This window comes from Sorex araneus, chromosome X, assembly GCF_027595985.1.
Source record: "Sorex araneus isolate mSorAra2 chromosome X, mSorAra2.pri, whole genome shotgun sequence".
Taxonomy (NCBI): domain Eukaryota; kingdom Metazoa; phylum Chordata; class Mammalia; order Eulipotyphla; family Soricidae; genus Sorex; species Sorex araneus.
This window is the reverse complement of record NC_073313.1, coordinates 241,715,469-241,739,020: the sequence shown is the minus strand read 5'-3', so window position 1 is coordinate 241,739,020 and position 23,552 is coordinate 241,715,469.

Genomic DNA, 23,552 nt, shown 5'->3' with positions numbered 1-23,552 from the left:
TGAGTGAAATGAGTCAGAAAGAGAGAGACAGGCATAGAAAGATTGCACTCATCTATGGTATATAGAATAACAGAGTGGGAGACTAACACTCAAGAACTGTAGAAATAAGTATCAGGAGGTTGACTCCATGGCTTCGAGGCTGGCCTCACGTTCCGGGGAAAGGTCAACTCAGAGAAGCGATCACCAACTACATTGTAGTCGAAGGCCATGTGGGGGAAGGGAGTTGCGGGCTGAATGAGGGCTAGAGACTGAGCACAGCGGCCACTCAACACCTTTATTGCAAACCACAACAGCTAATTAGAGAGAGAAAACAGAAGGGAATGCCTTGCCACAGTGGCAGGGTGGGGTGGGGGGGAGATGGGATTGGGGAGGGTGGGAGGGACACTGGGTTTACGGGTGGTGGAGAATGGGCACTGGTGAAGGGATGGGTTCCAAACTTTGTATGAGGGAAGTATAAGCACAAAAGTGTATAAATCTGTAACTGTACCCTCACGGTGATTCTCTAATTAAAAATAAATAAATTAAAAAAAAAAAAAAAAGAACAAGAACAGCCAGTGCTGGTGGGGAGAGGCAGGGAGAGTGACTCTCAGTCATTGTCGGTTGGAACGCTTAATGGACCAGTCTTTTTGGAAAACAATGAGCATTTCTCAAAAAGGTAGAATTTATCCTCCATACTACCCAGTGGTACCACTTCTGGAAATATAACCCTGGAGCCCCAAAATATACTGCAGAAATGCCTTCTGCACTTCTATATCCATTGCAGCACTGTTCACAATAGCCAGTATCTTTAAACAACCCAGGTGCCTGAGAACAGACTGATTAAAGAAACCATGGTATATCTACACAATGGAATACTATGCAGGTGTTAGGAAAAATAAATTCCCTTACAAATGCATATACATTGGAAAATTATGCTTAGAGCAATGAGTCAGAAAGATAGGGATAAACATAGAATGATTGGATTATAGGCAGTTGGTGGGGTGGGGGTGGTAGGAGAGACACTGGGGACATTGCTGGTGGGAAATATACACTGTTTGGAACACTGTTTGGGGGAATGATTATTGGAACATTGTATGACCGAAACCCAATAGGTGAATAGATCAGTGTATTGAATCATTGTATCTCTCAGTGATTCAATAAAAATAATTAAAATTTAAGAAATAAAAAAATAAATGCATTGTTTAGCTAAAAAAAAAAAAAAAAAAAAAAAACTTGTTCCTGTATAAACAACAAAACATACTCTTTATTGATGACAGGGTCAATGGTCAGAATTCCTATGCTGAGAAATCATTTTTAGGAATAAAATTAGAAAATCAAAGATTGAAATAATTGACTTCATATACTCAGCAAGTGTCTCAGCTATAAGAAAAAATGTTTTTTCATTTCCTTTCCTTTGCTCTTTCTCTACTTTCTACTACTTTCTACTGTTGATCAGTAAATACTATACTATTCACCTATAGGCTGCCTCTCATTCCCTAACATACTTCTGCACCTAACATCCATCTAACACATCTAACATAACTCTACATCATTAGGTTTTAATTTTGCTACATAAATCTGTTTTTCTGATGTATCTTATATAGGCTATCCATTTGCCTCTAAAATGGAATTAATAGACTCAGTGGAAGCAGGGAAAAGTATTTTTGGACTGTTCCAAATCAATAGCATCTTCAGCTATAGTTTTTAAAAAGCAACCATCTGATCAGCTTTAACCAGATTCATATTTATAGACCAAACAAATTTGAAATTTTATTAAAATCTTCTGTGTCAAATGTTATGAAATAAGTACAGAGTAAAGGGACTGGAGACAGAAAAATATATAAGAATACAAAATTCTAATGTTGACTAAATCACAGGAGCAGGAATGTATATCTGAAGTGGAAAAGTGTTTGAATTAGTAACTACTTGGTGATTACTTAGATATGGCCACTGAGGAAGTCAGGGGAGAAATAAAAAAATCACAAGGGTCCACTAAAACAAAAAGAAATGAATATAATGATCAGACTATATAATATCAGAACAATCACTGTGGGGAAATAATGACACTCTCATCTAATACCCCAAGTTATTACATAGAAAAGCAAAAATGTAAACCTCACTTGGGAGATTGAAGGAGGTGCTTAATGTTAATAGTCTGCTATCAAAATATGGGGAAAATAGCCTCATAATCCAAGCTTTCTGTCTTACATTGAAAACATTAATGACATCAGGTCCCTTTAATTGCTTTTGTGGTAGATGTTCTATATTTTAAAAATCATTATGCCCACAGGATAATAACCGAGTCTTGAAGGAAGCAAAGTAGTTATCAAAGGAAGGGAATGATTCCACACAATCATCAACTCCTAAATTTATTAAATTTTACACAGCGTGGTGGTCATGGGGGTGGGGAAAGTATTTGACTTTCCCATTGGTCTACTTTTGTTCCCCATTAACCCAGTAGTTTGAATTGATGGAACTCTAGCTACCCTTGGTTATTCTTTATTACAATTTTTTAGAAATAATGGGAGTTTTTGTATGTATGATTTTTTTGTAAACACAAAAGTCACTTAGATCCAAGATATTAATTAAAAAAAGACTGTTGGATATTTCTTTAAAGCCTTTGTTTAGAATGTGCATTTTATTTTTTTGGTTTGGGTTTTGGATCATGCCCAGCAGTACTCAGGGGTTATGACTCTGTGCTGGAGGGTCATTCCCTTTGGTCCTCAAGGAATCATGTGATTCCAGGGAATCAACCTCAGTACTATTTGTAAAGCATGCACTCAGCTTGTTGAATTATCCCTCTGGCCCTCCATTTTATAGAAATAAAAATGGACATACAGGGTTGTTAAGGAATCTAATCAAAAGTGCATGCTTGATTACACAAAATTATATCCTATGAGTCTTTTACAAAAGGAGTGTAACTGGCCAGCAGGTTCATTTAATATCTTATTCTATTTTGTTTTTGTTTTTGTTTTGGAGCCACAACAGGCAATGTTCATGGGTTACTCCTGACTCTATACTCAGGAATAACTGCTGGAAATGCTGGTGGGAGGTGGGTGGAGGCGGGATAGAATGTTCTATCTTACCTGCTGTACAGTCGTTCCAGCCCCTAGCTATCTGATTTTAGATTTTTCACTCTGAAACTCATGTATTTTACTGTCACCTCTCAAAAATTCCTTTCCCTAAGATTTAAAAAAAAATTATTAGTGAATCACCGTGAGATACAGTTACAAACTTACAAACTTTCGTGCTAGCATTTCAGTCATACAATGATCGAGTACCCATTCCTCCACGAGTGCCCATTTTCCACCACCCCTACCCTGTTCCCAGAATCTATAAGGTACATTGAAGACAAGGTCAGCAAAATCCTCAAGGGAGAAAGGACAAAGCAATGTCATTCTACACTTAACGACATTGAAGCTAAAGGTATCTTTAAAGATGACACTCCACTGGCCAAGCAAGGGAAAACAGAGATAAATGTGACTACCTTAAACTGAGAAGATTCTGCACCTCAGAAGATACAGTGAACAGAATACAAAGACAATCTATAGGATGGGGAAGGATACTCACCCAAAGGGGTTGATATCAAGTATTTACAAGGCACTGGTTGAATTCTACTAAAAGAAAACACCCAATCCCATCAGAAAATGGGGCAATGAAATGAACAGAAACTTTCTCAAAAAAGAAATCCAAGTGGCCAAAAGGCACATGAAAAAAGGGTCTTCAACACTAATTATCAAGGAGATGCAGATCAAAACAACAATGAGATATCATCTCACACCACAGAGACTGGCCCAAATCCAAAAGAACAAAAGCAACTGGTGTTGGCACAAATGTAGGGGAGAAAGGACTCTTTTTCACTGCTGGTGGAAATGTCAACTGGTTCAGCCCTTTTGGAAAACAGTATGGACGCTTCTCAAAAAATTAGAAGTTGCACTCCCATTTGACCCAGCAATACCACTTCTGGGAATATATCCCGGAGATGCAAAAAAGTATAGTGGAAATGACAACTGCACTCGTATGTTCATTGCAGCACTGTTTACAATAGCCAGAATCTAGAAAAAACCCAAGTGCCCAAGAACAGATGACTGGTTAAAGAAACTTTGGTACATCTACACAATGAAATACTGTGCAGCTGTTAGAAAAGATGAAGTCATAAAATTTGCATATAGGTGGACCAACATGGAAAGCATCATGTTAAGTGAAATAAGTCAGAAAGAGAGGGATAGACTTAGAAATGTTGCACTCATCTGTGGAATATAAATTAACATAATGGGAGATAACACCCAAGAATAGTAGAGATAAGTACCAGGAGGATTACTCCACAGCTTAGAAGTCGGCCTCACATGCTGAGGGAAAAGGCAGCTCAGATTGAGAAGGGACCATCAAGTAAAGAGTGCTAGGAGGGCCCGCTCTAGATTGGAGTTGTGTGCTGAAAATAGACTATAGACCAAGTATGATGGCTACTTAGTACCTCTATTGCAAACCACAACATCCAAAAGGAGAAAGAGAGCAAGGGGAGGACAGATTTGTTTTTTTTTTTTTAAATAAGCTCATCCCAAGTGCTGTTTCTCCTCTGTTCTGAAATGCTTTCAGTACTTAGCAGTTCTCAAAAAAATATTGAGTCTACACCTTAATTTGGTCTGACCCCCTTTCCCCTGTTCTTTTCAAGGGTAAAACTCACTAGAAACAACCTTTTTAACCACCTAGTTTCATTCTTCACCCTCAAACCCATCTTTTTCTATGCAGATCCTAGAATTTCCCTATCAACAGAGAATTTGCTCTTGAGTTGAGTCCCAGAAGTGTTGGACCCTATGCCCTCCTCATCACTCTTGATCTTCCATCTAGAGGTTATAGTTGTGGTAGTGGTCCTCTACTGCATTTAGCTTTAATTCCTGTTTTTCTTTTGCTCCTGCCACTCTTTCACTGTGGAATTTTATGCTGTTCTTGTTCCTGTTTTTTGGCCACACCCTGTGGTACTCACAGCTTATTCCTAGATTTTGCTCAGGAATCACTCTTGGTGGGGCCCAGGGGACCATATGTGGTTCTGGTGATCCAAACAAGACAAGCACCCTCCCAGCTGTACCAACACTCCAAACCAGCTATGGTTATTTTTTAGTGTGTGTGTGTGTGTGCATGTGTGTGTAATTCTCTTTATAGCTTAACTTTCCTGCAGTTTTCTTGATTTTTATATTCTCCAACTCTACATTTCCACAAGATGTAACTGAGTCAGTTACAAAACAAATTAACCCAAATGTTTATGTAAGGACTGAACATTATATATTTTTGAAGCAAGATATGTGATTGTAATGTTCAAGCATGAATGAGTAATACTGACAAAGGTCTACAAACTAAGATGCTAGATACATGTCACTATTAAATAAAAGTTATGCTATAATTATAGTGCAGTAATCTATTAGAACCAACGGTATAACCTACCAAGAAAACGCTTCTATGGAAGGAGATGGCTCCTATTTTAATTTATTTTTTATTCAAGAAATGAAATGGATTATCTCAACATCCAGTGTGTTAAGAAAAAAGCCAATTTCAATTCTAAGGTGGATGCCAACAAAAGTGTCAATCTGTCTACAGAAAAAAAAATATTCTAACAGTTTATCTTAGAGGTTTGTATTTGCCTGATATTTCTCCAATTTTAGGGCTGCCTTCCTAGAGGCAAAGAAAGTTAAAGATGAATAATTATTTTCTTTTTTCTTTTTTTAATTTTTATTTTTTAATTAGTGAGTCACCTTGAAGGTACAGTTACAGACTTACACATTTTCGTGCTTGTATTTCCCTCATACAGTGTTAGTGAGCCCATCCCTCCACCAGTGTCCATTCTCCACCACAAACGAACCCAGTATCTCTCCCACCCCCCCAATTCCATCTCCCCCACCCCACCCAGCCTCTGTGGCAGGGCATTTCATTTTGTTCTCTTTCTCCTTTTGGGTGTTGTGGTTTGCAATAGTAGTATTGGGTGGCCATCGTGTTCAGTCTCTAGTCTACTTTCCACACGCATCTCCCTTCTCGAGCGGGCTCTCCAATCATATTTTACTTTACCTTTCTCTATCTGTGCTGCCTTTCCCCCAGCATGTGAGGCCAGCTTCCAAGCCATGGAACCAACCTTCTGGTATTATGTACTACTATTCTTGGGTGTTAGTCTCCTACTGTGTTATTTTATATTCCACAGGTGAGCACAATCTTTCTATGTCTATGCAGCTGTTAGAAAAGATGAAGTCATGATCTTTGCTTACAAGTGGATCAACATGGAAAGTATCATGCTAAGTGAAATGAGTCAGAAAGAGACAGACATAGAAAGAATAACTAATTTCTTATGATGCAATAAATGAATCTTTAAAAAATAGTTAAGATGATAATTGATTCAACTGTTTTACCTTTACAATGGCCCCCTAGTGTTCTATTAATCTTAAGACACCTGGTGTGCCTATCACTTGAGATTGAGCTCAGCACTCCTTAGCACAGAGAAACATGCATGCCCCTCAGTATCCAAATGCTGCAGAGAGTTCCTAATGTAAAATATTCTTATCATTCAGGTCCATTTACAAATATTTGTAAATCTGCTGGAAGAGAGTGGTCTTTTAGTCCAGCTAGCAAATTGTTAGCTTTTACTGAAAGTGCTTCAGCATAAATAAACAAATAATACTCTGCACAAATCAAATATCAACACAGCCATTTTTAGGCTTTCATTTTGTTAAATCTATAAAATTATCGTCCTCGTTTGATAGTACTATTTTGCAATAATGATTCATGAAAACAAAGTATGCTCCAATAAATATTTGTTAACCTGATTTGTTCTTATCCAACATAGAAGAAGGAATTTCTTAGCTTACTGTGAATCCATTTGCTGCCGTAGTGGCCAGTGCTAATCTACTGATCCATGATTCTGGACCCAATGAAATTTACCTCTGCACCCATCAGATACACCCATCCTGATAAATTTTTATATGTGGAACAAAACTTTAACAATAAAATTTTGGTATTAAGAGGGCAAAATTTATAAAATACATTTATAGTTTATTCAGCTCATGTCAAAAAAGGGAAAGAAAATAATATTAAAAAGAAAGATGAAGAAATAGCTATCATGTGAAAATGTGAAGCAACTTTACATTTCACTTCACACACATTTATTCACCTACTTCCTGGGGTTCTGTCACTCACTCATTTCATCTCTCATACTTCCCAAGGTATAATGATTTAAAGGCACAACCACAAGAGATCAGTCTTCGAAAAGTTGTGTCACAATTTTTTTAATAATAAAAACTAAATAACCAAAAAATGGATTTTTAAACATATTTTTATTTATTTATTTTATTTTTAACTTATTCTTTTATTGAATCACCATGTGGAAAGTTACAAAGCTTTCAGGCTTAAGTCTCAGTTAAACAATGCTCAAACACCCATCCCTTCACCAGTGCACATATTCCACCACCAAGAATCACAGTATACCTCCTCCCTTCCCCCCCACCTCCCCAGCCCCCCACCCTACATGTGTAACTGGTAAATTTTACTTTACTTTCACTTTACTTTGATTACATTCAATATTTCAACAAAAAACTCACTATTATTGATTTGGAGTTTCTCCCCCCTAAGTCGACCTGCTGAAAAGGAAGCATTTGATAATTTGTTTTAAACATATTTAAAGGGGCATTATTGGACAGGTTTCCTGTTCATCAGGCCTTTCCAAGAAGTCCAGAACATGTTTTTCCAAAGTATGTAAACTTAGTATGTAGCCCTAAGATCAAAGTCTTCAGACTTCAAGAGAAATTATCTTCAAAATAAATTAAAAATTTACCATTAGCTTTAAGTTTACCACCATATTATCATTAGGAATAAATATTACCAGATTTAGGGAAAGTTACAGAAATAACTTTTGTTTGTTTTGTTTTAGAGTCATACTTGGTGGTGCTCAGGGCTTACTCCTGGCTCATTGCTCAAAATTCACTCCCACTTTGCCACCTGTAATATCTTTTTAGCCAAAGTAATACCTTCCCTCTCCACTCTCTCCCCTTAAAGAAACCTCTCCTAGCACAGGATAAACACCTAGAGCACATGGTTTTATCATATGAAGTCATCCCCTCCTTTACACTTGGCACACTCTGTTCTATTCCTGATCCTCCATGCCTTTCTCTCATTTCTTAGCTCAGGGTATAAACTCTCAGTCTATCCACTTTATTCTAATTTTATAGAGATACAAATTCCCCATACTGTGTAATTAATTACTTTTCTTTTATGAACCTTTGTGATGTCAATTTGCTTGCTCAACCCACCTGAGAGCAGTTCAGAGGGATAGAAGAATTATTTCATGTTGCCCTAGCAGCAGGCTTTTAAATAAGGATAATTACTATGCAGGTATGACTCCACCAGAAAGCTGGAAACAAAGAGAAAAGTACACAGACTTTTTCTTGATCAAGGTTTGTGTTCCAAAGCCCTTGAGTACTTTTTTTTAAAAGCTTTTTGGGTCACACCCGGCAATGCTCAGGGGTTACTCCTGGCTCTGCACTCAGGAATTACTCCTGGCGGTGCTCAGGGGACCATATGGGATGCTGGGAATCAAACCTGAGTCAGCTGCGTGAAAGACAAACACCCTACTCGCTGTGCTATCTCTCCAGCCCCCCTTGAGTACTTTTTTAAAAGTCCATTGATACAAAAGTTTTCGCCAAAGAATACTTTGTTTCTTACAAAACATTGCTTTGTTTCTTTACATTAATGGTAAGCAAGAGCATGAGATAAAGGGGATGAGAGTATGAAAATACCTGACATATAGGAGCTGAGTTTGTTTGAAGTTATCAAAGGTCAACCAAACCTTCTTGAATATTAGCACAATTATGAAATCTAAATTTTACTACTATGCCCAGAAGAAACTTTGAAAACTCTGGATGGATATGATACCATTTCTGAAAATCATGTCTTACAGATTGCCTGAAAAGACAGTTTATTGACTCTACCTTGCTTCCAAGTAAAGGATAGCAAAAGAAAAAAAGGATAGAAAGAAAAGCAAGGGTCATTTTCTTTGGAGAGCTATTCCACAAAGTGTTTTTAAAAGCTCTGACCTGGAAATCATATTGTCTCAAGGCCAATTTTTTTCAGTTCTCTATCCATCCTCTCAGCAAACTGATCTCTCAGATTGATGATAACTGCCCTTGCCTGTGGCTTTTGGGAAGTGAGTTCTCTATTGTCTTTCAGCCTCTTAGATATTCCCTGTAGATACTCTAGTCAATCACTCAGTGGAAGGTCACTCATTTGGGGGCCAGAGAGATAGTAAAGTGGCTAACGTGCATGCCCTGTGTGCATCAGGGTCTGGTTCCTTTCTTGGCATCACATGTTTCTTCCTGCCGCCTCCCGACCTCAGCAAAGCTGAGTGAGACCCAGGACATCCAAGGCACTGCACATGTCAAGCACTACATCCTCAAGCCTTTGCATTGAATCACCAGTCTAGTTGGCTCCCTAAGTCTTTGGGGAATCTTGGGAATCTTCCCCCTCCCATTCCCACCTCCCAAGGAGGTCATCTTTTTTATTTTTGCATTTGAAACATCTCCTTTCTGAGCAGTTGGAAAGGAAGTCTTTCTGGGAGTATGAAGAACTGAATGCAGTAAAAATGATTCCAAACATTTTATTGTTTATCTCCAGAAAATACGCAAAGGATCTCCTGCCCTTACAGTAATCTACCCATTAGCCACATCATTTTCCTGCATACCAATTGTCCCTGACTCTTCTGCATTTGCATGGACAAAAAGGAGCACCAATAATCACTAGATTGGGAAGGATTACTTCAACATGACTCATGTTCTTAACTCCCAGCGGCAAAGGATATGGCCTGTTGATTAATTGATTAATATGAAGTGTTTTATCAAGTCAATGGTATGTTTGTTAAATCCTCCAGCCACTATGACATAAAATTCTTTTAAGTAATCCAAACCATATCAAAAGTGTTAGAAAAAAAGAAACAAATTCACAATCAACATCTACACATTTGACAATGCTATTCTTTTGTATTGTGTAATTGATGTCATTTTACAAATACATCTGAAGCTTGCAGTGACATTATTTTATGCTTATGAAAAAGCTATAGATTAAGAATTTGGCCTTTTTCCTGCATGTAGGAACATTTAATTATAGGTCAACAATTTTATTATATTGCGGTTATCACAGAGTAAGTGAAAAAGGTTGTTCTAGAAAGTTTACTAAGTGTAATTTCTAGCTCTGTTTCCGTTTTAGTGGACAGAATATCTCTGCTGTGATAACATAATGAGTCAATAAATTTCATGAAGAAAACCAATAATTTTGCTTATTGCAGTTGTGCCCTATGCCTTCGAGCCTGCATGGCCCCAGGACCAGACCTCAACCCAGCGCCCAGCGTGAAGGGACCCCACGCTTCCTGCTTCTTCATCCAGCCGCACCAGCCCACCCCCCCATAATGGGCCAGAAGAGGGTGTGGCCTCCTGGGTAGTGGACATGGCCTCTGCTGCAGGGGGCATGGTCTCTGGGTGCAGAGGCTGCTTATGAGGCCTCAGTTATTTTCCCCTCTTCCAGCACACTCAACAGACATCTTAATCCCCATTACCTACCTCTGTAGAGAACTTCCCAGCTACCTCAAACACAAAAGGCAAATAGGCCACTAGCCTACTCCAATTGCACCAAAATATCAGTGAGCACAAATCCTTTCCAATTACACCAAATTACCAAAGTGCACAAGAAGTTATACAAGCCTGATGTAAAAGAATATCGATAGTATCCCGCCCACATGGGCAGAACCTGGCAAACTACCTGTGTTGTATTTGATATGGCATAGTGGGTAGGGCACTTGGCTTGCACGCAGCCAACCTGGGTTCGATTCTTCCGCCTCTCTCAGAGAGCCCGGCAAGCTACTGAAAGTATCTAGCCCACAGGACAGAACCTGGCAAGCAACCCATGGTAAGGTCCCCATGGTGTATTCATATGCCAAAACCAGTAACAAGCTGGGTCTCATTCCCTTGACCCTAAAAGAGCCTCCAATGCAGCATCATTGGGAAGGACGAGTAGAGAGAGGCTTCTAAAATCTCAGGGCTAGGGCAAATGGAGACGTTACTGAGACTGCTCAAGAAATTCGATAATCAACGGGATGATGATGATGATGATGATGATGATGATGATGATGATGATGATGATTCCTCTAAGTACATATATAGAAAAGTACATATATATAGTACTTATTCTATAATCTATGATTTTTAATATCTATATCATCCCTTAAACTTTATATACTCATCTGATTATGTGATATTTCTATTATTCTAAGCGCACCAAAGTTTTTATTAAACAACAATAGAGGGGCTGTTGAGATAGTATAACAGATAGGGAGCTTTCCTTGCATCCTGCCAGCTCGGATTTGATTCCCAGCACCTCATACGGTCCCCTTGAACCCACCAGAAGTGACCCCTGAGCCAGAGTCCTGAGCACTTCAGGATGTGACCCCAAAACAAACAAATCCCCTGTAAAAATATAATACAACCATTAGTATGAATTTGGGTTGGAATAGAAAGTAAACAAAGCTATTCTAAACTGGGTTAACTAAACTTTACATTTTTTTTATATTAAAACATCTGCCTATTTCATATTATCTCTACTGGATGGAATATACACTGACCATGCCAATCTTATTTAAAAACAAGGAGAAAAGGGAAAAAATGGTATAAAACAGGGAGATAGAAAAAAGTCTTTACATTACAAAAAGGAGCAAAAGCACAGGTCTCATAGTTAGGCACTTTCTGTTTACTGTGCATTGATAGATTCAATAATGTGGTTAGTACTTTATTACTGGTAATTTTGAAAAAGAAAAAGATTAGTGGTTTTCTAAATTTACGAATTTTGAAGGAAAAAATAGAATGTTTATTTCCTAAACTCATCAGAACTTAACTTAGCAGAAAATATTGTTCATTTATGATATTTCATAAGTTCCCAATTGTTCCTAGACATCAATGGTTTTCTTAAAAATGAAGCCACTTCTAATATGGTGAAGAAGAATTATTTCTAGGGTGAAGACAAATCCTGAGCTTTCAACTAACACATATCTTTGGCAATGTTGGCAACTGGAGACATGTAGAGGATGATACAAAGATAAATATGACAAATAATGGGAAGTCATGTTTAGTAATAAATATTCTGTCATTTTTAGACAGTGATATGTGTTCCAGAAATCTAAGAATAACTTAACCATGAGGACTAAGCATGTAAAAAGATTTATACACTAGTGAAATGCTGTGGAGATATTGCTGATGGGTCACAAATTTCTTTTCACCCCAAGAATATAAGTATCACTTGCTTATAAGTTGCCAAATGTCAAAGGTGGTTGAATATATGTGTGTGTGGTGGTGGTGGTGGTGAGGGGGTGTTCACTTGAAAATTATGTTGATGAATTGCTGTTAAGTAAATTGATTCTAAGTGTGAGTAAAGCATAATCTTCAGAGAAAAACAATAAAGGGCATTATCTCAAAAAGACATTTGGAAGAAAACCTGATTTAAAGATTTAAGTTTTTGGTTATTTTAAGATTCTTGTGTTTTTTTCCTTTTCATCACTTTAAGTTTTTTATTTTTTATTTGGTCACTGTGAATTACAGCAATTTTTGATTGGATTTCAGGCATACATTGTTCCAACACCAATCCCTTCCATTTCACTAATGTCTCCAGGTTTCTTCTCATTCACCAGAAAGCCTCTACAACAGGCACTTTATTTTATTACTATTTTTTATTATTATTGAATCACCATGTGGAAAGTTACAAAGCTTTCAGGCTTAAGTCTCAGTTACACAATGCTCAAACACCCATCTCTTCACCAGTGCACATATTCCACCACAGTAAACCTTCCCCCCCCCACTCTCCCAGCCCCCCACCCCGCCTGCGTAGCTGATAAATTTCACTTTACTTTCTCTTTACTTTGATTACATTCAATGTTTCAATAAAAAACTCACTATTATTGTTTGGAGTTTTCCCCCCCCCTTCCCAAAGTCGGACCTACTGGAAAGGAAGGATTTGATAATTTGTACAACAGGCACTTTATTTTTTTTTAATTAATTTATTTATTTTTAATTCGTGAATCACCATGAGGGCACATTTACAGATTTATACACTTTTGTGCTTATGCTTCCCTCATACAAAGTTCGGGAACCCATCCCTTCACCAGTGCCCATTCTCCACCACCAGTAAACCCAGCATCCCTCCCACCCTCCCCAATCCCATCTCCCCCCACCCCGCCCTGCCACTGTGGCAGGGCATTCCCTTCTGTTCTCTCTCTCTAATTAGCTGTTGTGGTTTGCAATAAAGGTGTTGAGTGGCCACTGTGCTCAGTCTCTAGCCCTCATTCAGCCCGCAACTCCCTTCCCCCACATGGCCTTGGACTACATTATAGTTGGTGATCCCTTCTCTGAGTTGCCCTTTCCCCAGAATGTGAGGCCAGCCTCCAAGCCATGGAGTCAACCTCCTAGTACTTATTTCTACTATTCTTGGGTGTTAGTCTCCCACTCTGTTATTCTATATACCCTAGATGAGTGCAATCTTTCTATGTCTGTCTCTCTCTTTCTGACTCATTTCACTCAGCATGAAACTTTTCATGCCCATCCACTTAAATACGAAATTCATGACCTCCTTTTTTCTGACAGCTGCATAGTATTCCATTGTATAGATGTACCAAAGTTTCCTCAACCAGTCATCCGTTCTAGGGCATTTGGGTTTTTTCCAGATTCTGGCTATTGTAAATAGTGCTTCGATGAACATACATGTGCAGATGTTGTTTCAATTATACTTTTTTGCCTCTCTGGGATATATTCCCAGCAGTGGTATTGCTGGGTCAAATGGGAGCTCAACCTCTAATATTTTGAGAGTCGTCCATATTGTTTTCCAGAAGGGCTGAACCAGTCGGCATTCCCACCAGCAGTGTAGAAGGGTCCCTTTCTCCCCACATCCTCTCCAACAGCGGTTGCTTTTGTTCTTTTGGATGTGACAACGGGCACTTTAAACATAAATTTTTACACTGTGGTTTACAGTTCTCTTACCGATAGGGTTTCATGCATGACACTAAATGACTTAAGCTTTATAATTATATTTTTCTTTACTTTTGTATTCAAATGACAATTATTTTGTTCCTTCGGAATATTTTAATCAATATAAGGCAAAGGAGAGTTGTTTTTAATTTGTCAACACTGGCATTAGTTCTCAGAAAAACTTAGTGTGGAAGACTGACCTGAACCCAGCATCCAGAAAGGATGCCCTCATTTGACAGAAAGACAAAAATTCAAAGCTCCAGCGAATCAATAAAGAATGCTAAATCGTGAATGTAGCTATGTTAAAGAATGTAGCTAACCATTTCCTTTTCCATTTTTTCTTGCACAAATCAATTGTTTGAGTATCTTTTTCATGTTTATCACATTCCTTTGCTAACTACTTAACTCTTTGTTGATCACTTAACCATTTAACTTTTTGTTTATTAACCACAGAGCCACTTGACTCTTAGTTTAACTACTTACATTTTATTATTTTTAAAATTTTTTTTATTGAATCACCATGTGGAAAATTACAATCTTTCAGGCTTAAGTTTCAGTTATACAATGCTGAAACAACCATCCCTTCACCAGTGCCCATATTCCACCACCAAAAAAAAAACCCAAAAAAACCCCAGTATACCTCCCATCCCTCCCACCCTCCCCCTTACCCCCCCCCCCGTAACTGATAAATTTCACTTTACTTTCTCTTTACTTTGGTTACATTCAACCTTTCAACAACAAACTCACTATTATTGTTAGGAGTTCCCCATTAGAGTCAGACCTGTGGTGAAGAGATATGAAGTCGTGTGGCCGCTTGCTTGACTGCCTTATTTCTGGTTTCTCTGTTAATCAGTGGATTGTTTAGTTTATTGCTTTTTGTCTTCTGTAAATTTGCTTGCTTTCTCAATGAAATTCTAAGAAAGTGGTTTGACCCTTAAAAAAAAAAAAAAACCCTTGTATTTTACATCCAGGGCAGCTTCTCTCATCCAGGCTGGGCAAACAAATGCACTTTGATTTGCAGTAAAATTCTGACTTCGTGGAGCATTTTTGGGGTGCCTAGCCTATAACCTGCTTTAGTTCTTATTTATTTAAATTTGTCATGTTTTATCTTAAGTTGGGCTGGAGCGATAGCACAGCGGTAGGGCGTTAGCCTTGCACAGGGCCTACCCGGGTTTGATTCCTCCACCCTTCTCGGAGATCCCAGCAAGCTACTGAGAGTATCACTCCCGAACCGCAGAGCTTGGCAAGCCACCATTTGGCATATAATCGATAAGCCAAAAACAGTAAAAATAGGTCTCACAATGAGAGACTTTACTGGTGCCCACTCCAGCAAATCAATGAGCAACAGGACGACAGTGACCCAGTATCTTAAGTTTGTGATAAATGCTAGTTCTAAAGAAAACTAGTATTACAAAATTTAAATGCAGATAATTATGAGTTCAGTTTGAGAAGAAATGCATAATTCACTTAACTGATCAGTGATTCATTTAAATTTAGCCATAATTGATGGGTAATATTCAACAGAAATTAATTAATGAACTTTGTTATCCTTTGGGGGGAACAATTGTGATTCTGATGGAATCCTCAGAGAACTTATTGCTATGCACAGAAGGCACTCCATTCTCTGTGGGGAAAAGTTACACCATTTTGTGAACTTTCATTTTGTGTGTGATACAGTTAACTGGTAAGCTGCTTACAAGCCAGACTCGGACCAGGGCCTGACACATCTGGTCATTAATGCAGGGTACCTGCTTCCTGCCTTGAACTCTGTCTGGCCCATTTGATTGGCAATATTCAAAAATGATTGGTCAGTGGACTCTTAAATGACAGGATACTGACAGCCCCTCTCTGACTGGGTCAGAACCTCTGGATCTCCTCCCTGTCTCCAACGTACTTGGGACGTGGTGTGAACCTCTGGATTCTCCTTGGCCCCAGCGTGCTAGAGACTGGGAGGGATTCTGTCTGACTTGTCTCCAGCATGTCTGAAGGGCAGCCCTACTGATGACCCCCATCCCTCTGCCAGCCTCGAGTCGGGTGGACCCGAGAGCCCAGAGCTGAGACCATGAAACTCTCCGGAAGTTTAAGACATGTCACATCAAGAGTGCCTGGGATCGCGGCTTCAGTCAGCTAGAGGTGACCATAGGACTGGAAGTCTTGTATTAAGTATATGAATGTTCATAGTTGGATTTGTTTCTACACACATCTATGCTTTTAGTGATGATATTGTGTATGTTGTTATTCAATAAATTAGAAATATTTAAGCATATCTGACTCCACTCGCCTCTATCACCCTTGTGACATGTGAGGTGGGGAAAGGAGGTGACAGCCTCCAAAGGGACTCTGCCTCTTTCTCTCTATCCACCTCTTCCACCGGGGAACAACTGAAGAAATCTAGGACTGGAGCCTGGCTCCTTGCAGGAAAGGAAAGTAAGTCCTGGACCTTAATAGACCTTAACCAGATTTTTCGGGGGCTTGCCTTTCTCTCAGAAAAGAGTTTCAGGAGAAGATGAGTAGTGAAGTAAAAAACAAATTTTATTTGGAAGAGAGGAAGAGAGAGAGAGACAGAGACAGAGACAGACAGACAGGCAGATAGACAGAGAAAGACAGACACAGAGACAGAGACAGAGAGAGAGAGAGACAGCGACAGAGAGAGAGTGTCGTCTTCTGCAGAGTGGAGAGGGTGCCGCAGTAAGCATCCCAGCTCCAGCATTAGATACAAATGTACTCTGAAAGTCCCCACCTACAAGGGGAGGTGCTGGAGACAGGTGTGCTCGGACACCCCTTGTTCACAGGCAGTGCAGGGGCTGGCTTGGACAGCACATGCGCGTGCTTTCTTTGTTCAAGTTGACTTTTTCAGTGTTTCTCCCAAGCCGCCCCAAGTAGGGGTTTTCTAAGAGTCTGTTGCTAGGGTGGTTGCCAAGGGGGTAGTAGGGTTAAGAGATGAGATTGCTCTTCTTTCCTGGCCTTGGTTCCTGCTGGAGCTTCTCTCTCAGAGCGGGTGTCCAGCCTTCTCTGGGCCTGTCCCAGCCCCAGGTAAAGGTTTTATTAAGCCTTAGTTCCTGTATCCACAGGTGTGTTTTTTTGTTTGTTTGTTTTGTTTTGCTTTTTGGGTCACACCTGGCAATGCACAAGGGTTACTCTTGGCTCTGTACTCGGGAATCCCCCCTGGCGGTGCTCAGAGGACCATATGGGATGCTGGGAATCGAACCCGGATCAGATGTATGCAAGGCAAAGGCCTTACTAGCTGTACTATTGCTCCAGCCCCCACAGGTGTGTTTTTTGTAGCCTTAGGGCTGCCAGGAATTTATTGCCGTGGGGGATGGAGCGACAGAACAGCGGGGGAGGGCATTTGCCTTGCATCCAGCCAACCCCGGTTCGAATCCCTGCATCCCATATGGTCCCCCGAGCACCGCCAGGAGTAATTCCTGAGTGCAGAGCCAGGAGTAACCCCTGTGCATCGCTGGGTGTGACCCAAAAATAAAAAAAAAAAATCGCCTCTGAGTGGAGGAAAGGAAGAGCACTTTATATTTCAGAGGTTTAATTAAGGGTGCCAGGAAGAAACACAAATTCATTTTAATATCCACTCTCAATAGAGAAAATTTACTTTAGCAAGATTGTCTTCACAAAAGTGGATTATACCTGAGTGGGTTCTTGAGTAGAGTATGAAAAATGTGATTTAAAAACTCCTCTTGCTTATGAGTTATAACTATTTATTTTAAAAACTGCATGAAGGTCATTTTGGATGCTCTCTGTTCCATACCCAGACCTCTGAGTCCGTGCTGAAGGATGTGTACACGGTTCCTGAAGTTCTCTGCTGCTCTCTTGTTGATCTTGATGTCGGTGGGCCCCACGGGTGACTTTCGTGAAGCGGGGACCCTCAACCACCCGGGACCCAGGGTTACTGGGTTCTTGTCTCGCACGTGGGAAACAATTTTAGGAGTAGACAAGCAGTGAAGTAAACAGATTTTATTTAGAGGTTTTTTGAGGGAAGGAGGAAGGAATAAGAGGGAGAGAGAATAGTAAGAGTAATGCGCTCAAGAGAGAACGTGGGCTTCTCCAAGGGTGGAGAGAGCTCTACACACATCCTAGCACTAGACAGGAAAGCATGAAATTACACATCTCAAGAGGGGAGATGCGGGTGACCCATGTGCTTGGGGACCACATGTGCTCGGCCACATGGGCACAAGCAGCACATGGGTTCAGGCAGCACATGCACACCCTTGCTTTGTTCAAGGTGACTTTTACAGGGTTTCTCCAACCTGCCCCCATGTGGGGCTTCTTCCGAGGTAAAAGTTCATTGCTAAGGAGGTTACCAGGGAGGTTGGAAGCGGTGATGGTCTTCTTTGGGCTGAATCACTAAAATTAATCAGATTAAGGGAGAGGTCCTAGGGAATTTGAGGAATTTTCTTCATGGGGAGGGGTCCATTATCGTCAGGGTCTGCTGGTGGTCTTATCCAGTCTTTTGTTTTCTGAATCCACAGGGTGGATCAGTCTTAAGATTCTCCTTCCCGGAGACTTTGATAATCAAATTTCATTGCCCAGGGCCTTTGCCTATCTACCTGCCTACATCAATCTGACCTTTCATGGCCTGTGCACTGCCTCCCTCTGGAAATCCAAGGCTGATAGACTCTCTCTTCTCTCAGCTTTCCTTAGTCAACTGGCCTGAGCATACACGCATGGCTGAGAATCCTGTCATCCTACACACTGCATGCTGGGTGTGAGTGTGGGATCAAAGAGAAATTTTTTTAAGTAGGGCTTTGTTTCATGAATTATTTCCTGTCACCAACCATCCCATAATTAATTTTGACTGCATAACTGTTTTTAGAGATTAAAATGACAAATTAAATTGACTACCTGGCATCCCTCCCCACGAACATTTTCATTAAAATAACAAAAAAATTGTCTTTTCCAGGGTCCAAGGCCATTCTTAACAGCCTGGCTGAAGGAGAAGATGCAAATTTTGGAGGTTGTCTCTGAGGCAGAAACCATTGTAGGCTTGAGCAAATGCTAGATGGACTGAAGCCCTGGTCTTCACAGTCTTGACTGTGGTCAAGCCTTTCTTTTTATTTTTGTATACAGGTAGGTTAGCTGCAGATTAATTGGACCCTTGGAGCACTCACTACTACAAAGGGAAGGTTTTTACCTTTTCACGGCTGACTCAGAAATCCCTGTAAATTCATGTTGTTCTTGCACAATTTTATATCAAAAAGTGTTATATTTGTGAATACTCAACTTGAGTTTTAAAAAAAATACAAAATTCAAAGGTTGGATACAAAGGAAATAAAAATATTTTTTTTGTCAGTACCTTATTTTAAAAAAAATGGTTAAGTGTCAGAAAACTTGAAAATATGATTACAGCTTAAAAAATATTTTGTCCTACTGACATTTAAGAATTGATTTATGTTCAATTACTCAGTGAAGGAGAAACAAGCCATCTGCACTTAGAAAACTAACTTGGCAGGTTCTCAAATGAAAAGAAAACCTTGCCTTCTAACCTGGGACTTTACATTTTATCTTTTACTTTTACATTTTATTTTTGTGAAACTAAATACACAAAGGGAGAGTGTGTGGAATAAGGCTACCGGGAGGCCTCATGACCTCTGAAAAGACAAACCTGGCGGGAATCAGAGCTATCAAAATCGCCACAAGGATGATGGGAAAGAGCAGCAAGATGCAGCAGCATGTGGACTTCAGGATGAGGTGCATCCTGCAGGACAGTTCTAACATCATGACTTGGGTCAGCTTAGTCAAAGGATTCAAAATGAGAACTTAGAAAGGAGATGTGACTTCTTGGTCCAGTACCACTCAAGGAGAAAGAATGGTCTCACTGACAGTAGAGGAATCTCCTTCCGCAGACACTGGCGTTGCCTGAGTACTATTTGCTGAAGTTGCTGGGGAAACAGGGATGAGCAGAACTTGCTAGGCTGGGGACCCTCTTCTTCGTAGGAGTAGGAGCACTGTTACAATGCCTGTATAGGAGTATTGCAGAGGTTCTCAATGAGAACCCACGAGGCCTTGGAGGTCCTTTTTTTTGCCCCTCCATTGACGGGCAAACCTTCTAAGCATGATGGACCCACCTCCTGATTTAAGCTGCCATGGAATCCCTAATAAGAAAGTCATTAAATGAGGCGCTCTGAAGGGTATGCCCTTCCAGGAATGCCGCTCCCAGCCCGGGGCATTCACCTGCCAAGGCCCTAGACACCTTTTGGCTCTCCTTACTTCCTGCCTGGTTCTTTCTAAGATGATACATAGTCATTTTTATTTATGTACATAGTCCGATTTCATCCTGGCTGGTGGAACTAGTTTATAATGGATCTTAAGAGAATGTATGAAAAAAAAATGGAGGTTGTACATAAATAGTTTTGGAAAGAGATAAATGGCTTAAGTTAGGGTAGAGAAAGAGAAAATAAAGTGAATAAAATTTTTGGAATAAGTGCTTAATATATGATAGGTAGATGCAAGCTGCTTTTTTTTTGGTTTGATTGTTTAAACTTTACATAACAGGATACTCTTTAGAGGGATCAAAAATAGATTGATACTCGAGTATTTGTTTTTAACTATAAAATGAACAACAAAATGAATAAATATAATTGTTAAATAATAAATAAATATGGTTGCAATACATTTTTTCTGTATAGTTTTACATATTCTTCCTAGATAACTTCTCTATTTTTATTTTTCAAATTAAAATTCTTATTGAAGTATCATTGCATTGTAAAATTTGATGGCATCATAACATTTTAGGTATTACTTTCAAATGAACATTATTATAAGTTAGAATGTGTATGTAATACCTTAAATTAGTCTGTCTGTATACTGTTGTTCATTGATTTTCTTGAGCGGGCACCAGTAACATTTCTATTGTGAGACTTGTTGTTACTGTTTTGGGCATATCAAATACGCCACGGGTAGCTTGCCAGGCTTTGCCATGCAGGCGGGATACTCTCAGTAGCTCTCAGAAAGGGATGGAAGAATCGAACCAGGGTCAGCCTCATGCAAGGCAAATGCTCTAACCGCTATGCTATAGTTTCTCCCACACATACGTAGGATACACAAATAATGAGGAAGGACTATAATTATCAGTATAGCTTTTTGAGAAATAGAGGCCACTCCTGGAGGTACTTGAGGCCCACGCAGTGCTAGGGACTCAGAACTTTGTGCTCTACCACTTGAACCACATGCCTGTTCTTTAAAGCCCTTATAAATATAGCTCTAGGGAAAATACATGCTCAAAAGAAATAAACCAATGCTCTAGAGCTGAAATTCTTCATGGAATAAAGTTGATGGACCACCCCAACCCCCAGTGTATTAAAGTTTCTATCTCTCTTCACATATTGGAAAGGAAAGAAAAGGGATTCACCTTTCATTGAATTTAATAAAGTCATCATCCTCAGAAAAAAACCCTTCATGTCATTATTCAGTTAGATTCAACCCTTAATCACCAAACATTTCTACCTGGGACATGAGGTATTGCAGGGGAATTATCTCACATTAAGCAATTGCTAGTCTTCCTGGGTAAGTTAAACAAGGCTGAAACAATACCTAACACTAATCCAAGGCAAACGATGGTGCTTAGACTCTAAGGTCTAAGATGCATGAGGCTAGTCATGACACAATGCTCTAGGAATCTAGTAAAGGGAATAATGTCAATTTTGGGGAATGGTCTAGGAAACTCAGTGGAGATGGTGTGTCTGCAAAGACACAGGGTGATAAGAAGGTGCTGGTACTGTAATCAGAAGAGCACAGTGAGTTAATATATTTGGGATCTGGGTCAAAGCACAATCCAATTCTATCCTTTACTGAAGCTTTTAATGATAATATTTATTAATCTTTTTAAAAAAGTATAAAGTTGCTGTAATGGCAGATTAAATTAGTTTTATTACCACATATGATTTATAATACTTACTACTTCCTGGGGCTGGAGCAATAGTACAGCTGGTAGGGCGTTTGCTTTGCACATAGCCAACCTGGGTTCGATTCCCTGTGTCCCATATGGTCCCCCGAGCACCACCAGGAGTAATTCCTGAGTGAATGAGCCAGGAGTAACCTCTGTGCGTCGCTGGGTGTAACCCCCAAAAGCAAAACAAACAAACAAAGAAAAACTTTACTACTTCCCACATCTACTGTTTATGCTGCTTTTGCACTCTGTGCTCTGAAAATTAAAAACACTAAAAAAGTAAAATCAAGAAAAACTTGTTTTGCAAACAAAATTCCAATCCAACAAAAAAGAAAGTATTTTATACCGATAAAACTTTATATAAAAATTTATATCTTTATATGAATATTTTATTTAATATGGATAAAAGGTAGAAAACATTTTATACCTTTATGTAATTTGGTTTTTATTTAATATGGTTATCTGGGAAGAACAGGGTTCCACGGCCTTATACAGTATAACTTTAAACTTAGAGCCTGTGTACTGTAAATCTGTTTTCTCTTTTACATGACAAGAATTAAGAGATTTGCATAAACTTTTCTCCCACAAAATAAAAGAGTGCTTAATCTGATTCTGAAATTTGAAAGTATTTCCAGACATAAAAATGTTACTAAATAATTGGAGTCATTATAAAAGAAAATTTACTATTTTTTCAAATTATCTCCATTTTTTATAATCATCAATTAAATTGGGACAGAGATCACTAATAAATTATTTGAACCAGGAAACCTAATAAGTGGAAACATAGATGAGCTTAGAACAATCATTAAAAAAACCTTTTGAGATATTAGGGTATTATAAACCAAGAAATTTGGAGTCATTTGTTTTACTCTGAAAGAATGGAGTACCTCAAATGGCCATTGTGAAACCAGGGGTTGTTCTGTGTACTTAAGACAATTTTTTTCAGTTTGCTGTTGTCCTTTCAGAAAATCATGCTTGTATACACTTTGCACATCAAGTTTATGTTGTATATCACAGTAGATTAAAGTACACACAACATATTATCTCTACTGGGCTTTAAGCCAATGAGTCTGGTGTTAATTTTGAAAGAATTGAAGAAAGAGAAAGATCTTTGAAGATATAGACACCTGTCTCAGAGTTTGTAAAATATGTTCATGTCAGTTTAGTTCATGATTATAACAAACAATCTAGATTTCCATTTGTATAAAACTGATTAAATAGCTTAAATGTTTGAAGACTATTATTTCTCTTGGAACTATTTGGGCTTACTTATTAAGAGCAAATGAAGGTCCTATTTACTTCGTTCTTTTTAATTCGTATAAGGTAGGGGAGGAGGTGTGGAAAAGTGCAATAAGAAACAAAACATTGATGCAATGTAGAGTGTCAAGCAAAAATGTCAGAAGGAGAAAGACTAATACTGGATGATTTCACTCATAATTACATAAATAAAGAATGTCCAATAAAGATAATGTCATCACCTGTATCACTGTCATCCCATTGATCGTTGATCTGCTCGAGCGGGCCCAGTAATTTCTTCATTCATCCTAGCCCTGAGATTTTAGCTCTCTTTATTCATCCTTCCCAACAGTGCTGCATTGGAGGCTCTTTCAGGGTCAGGAGAATGAGACCCATCATTGCTACTGTAT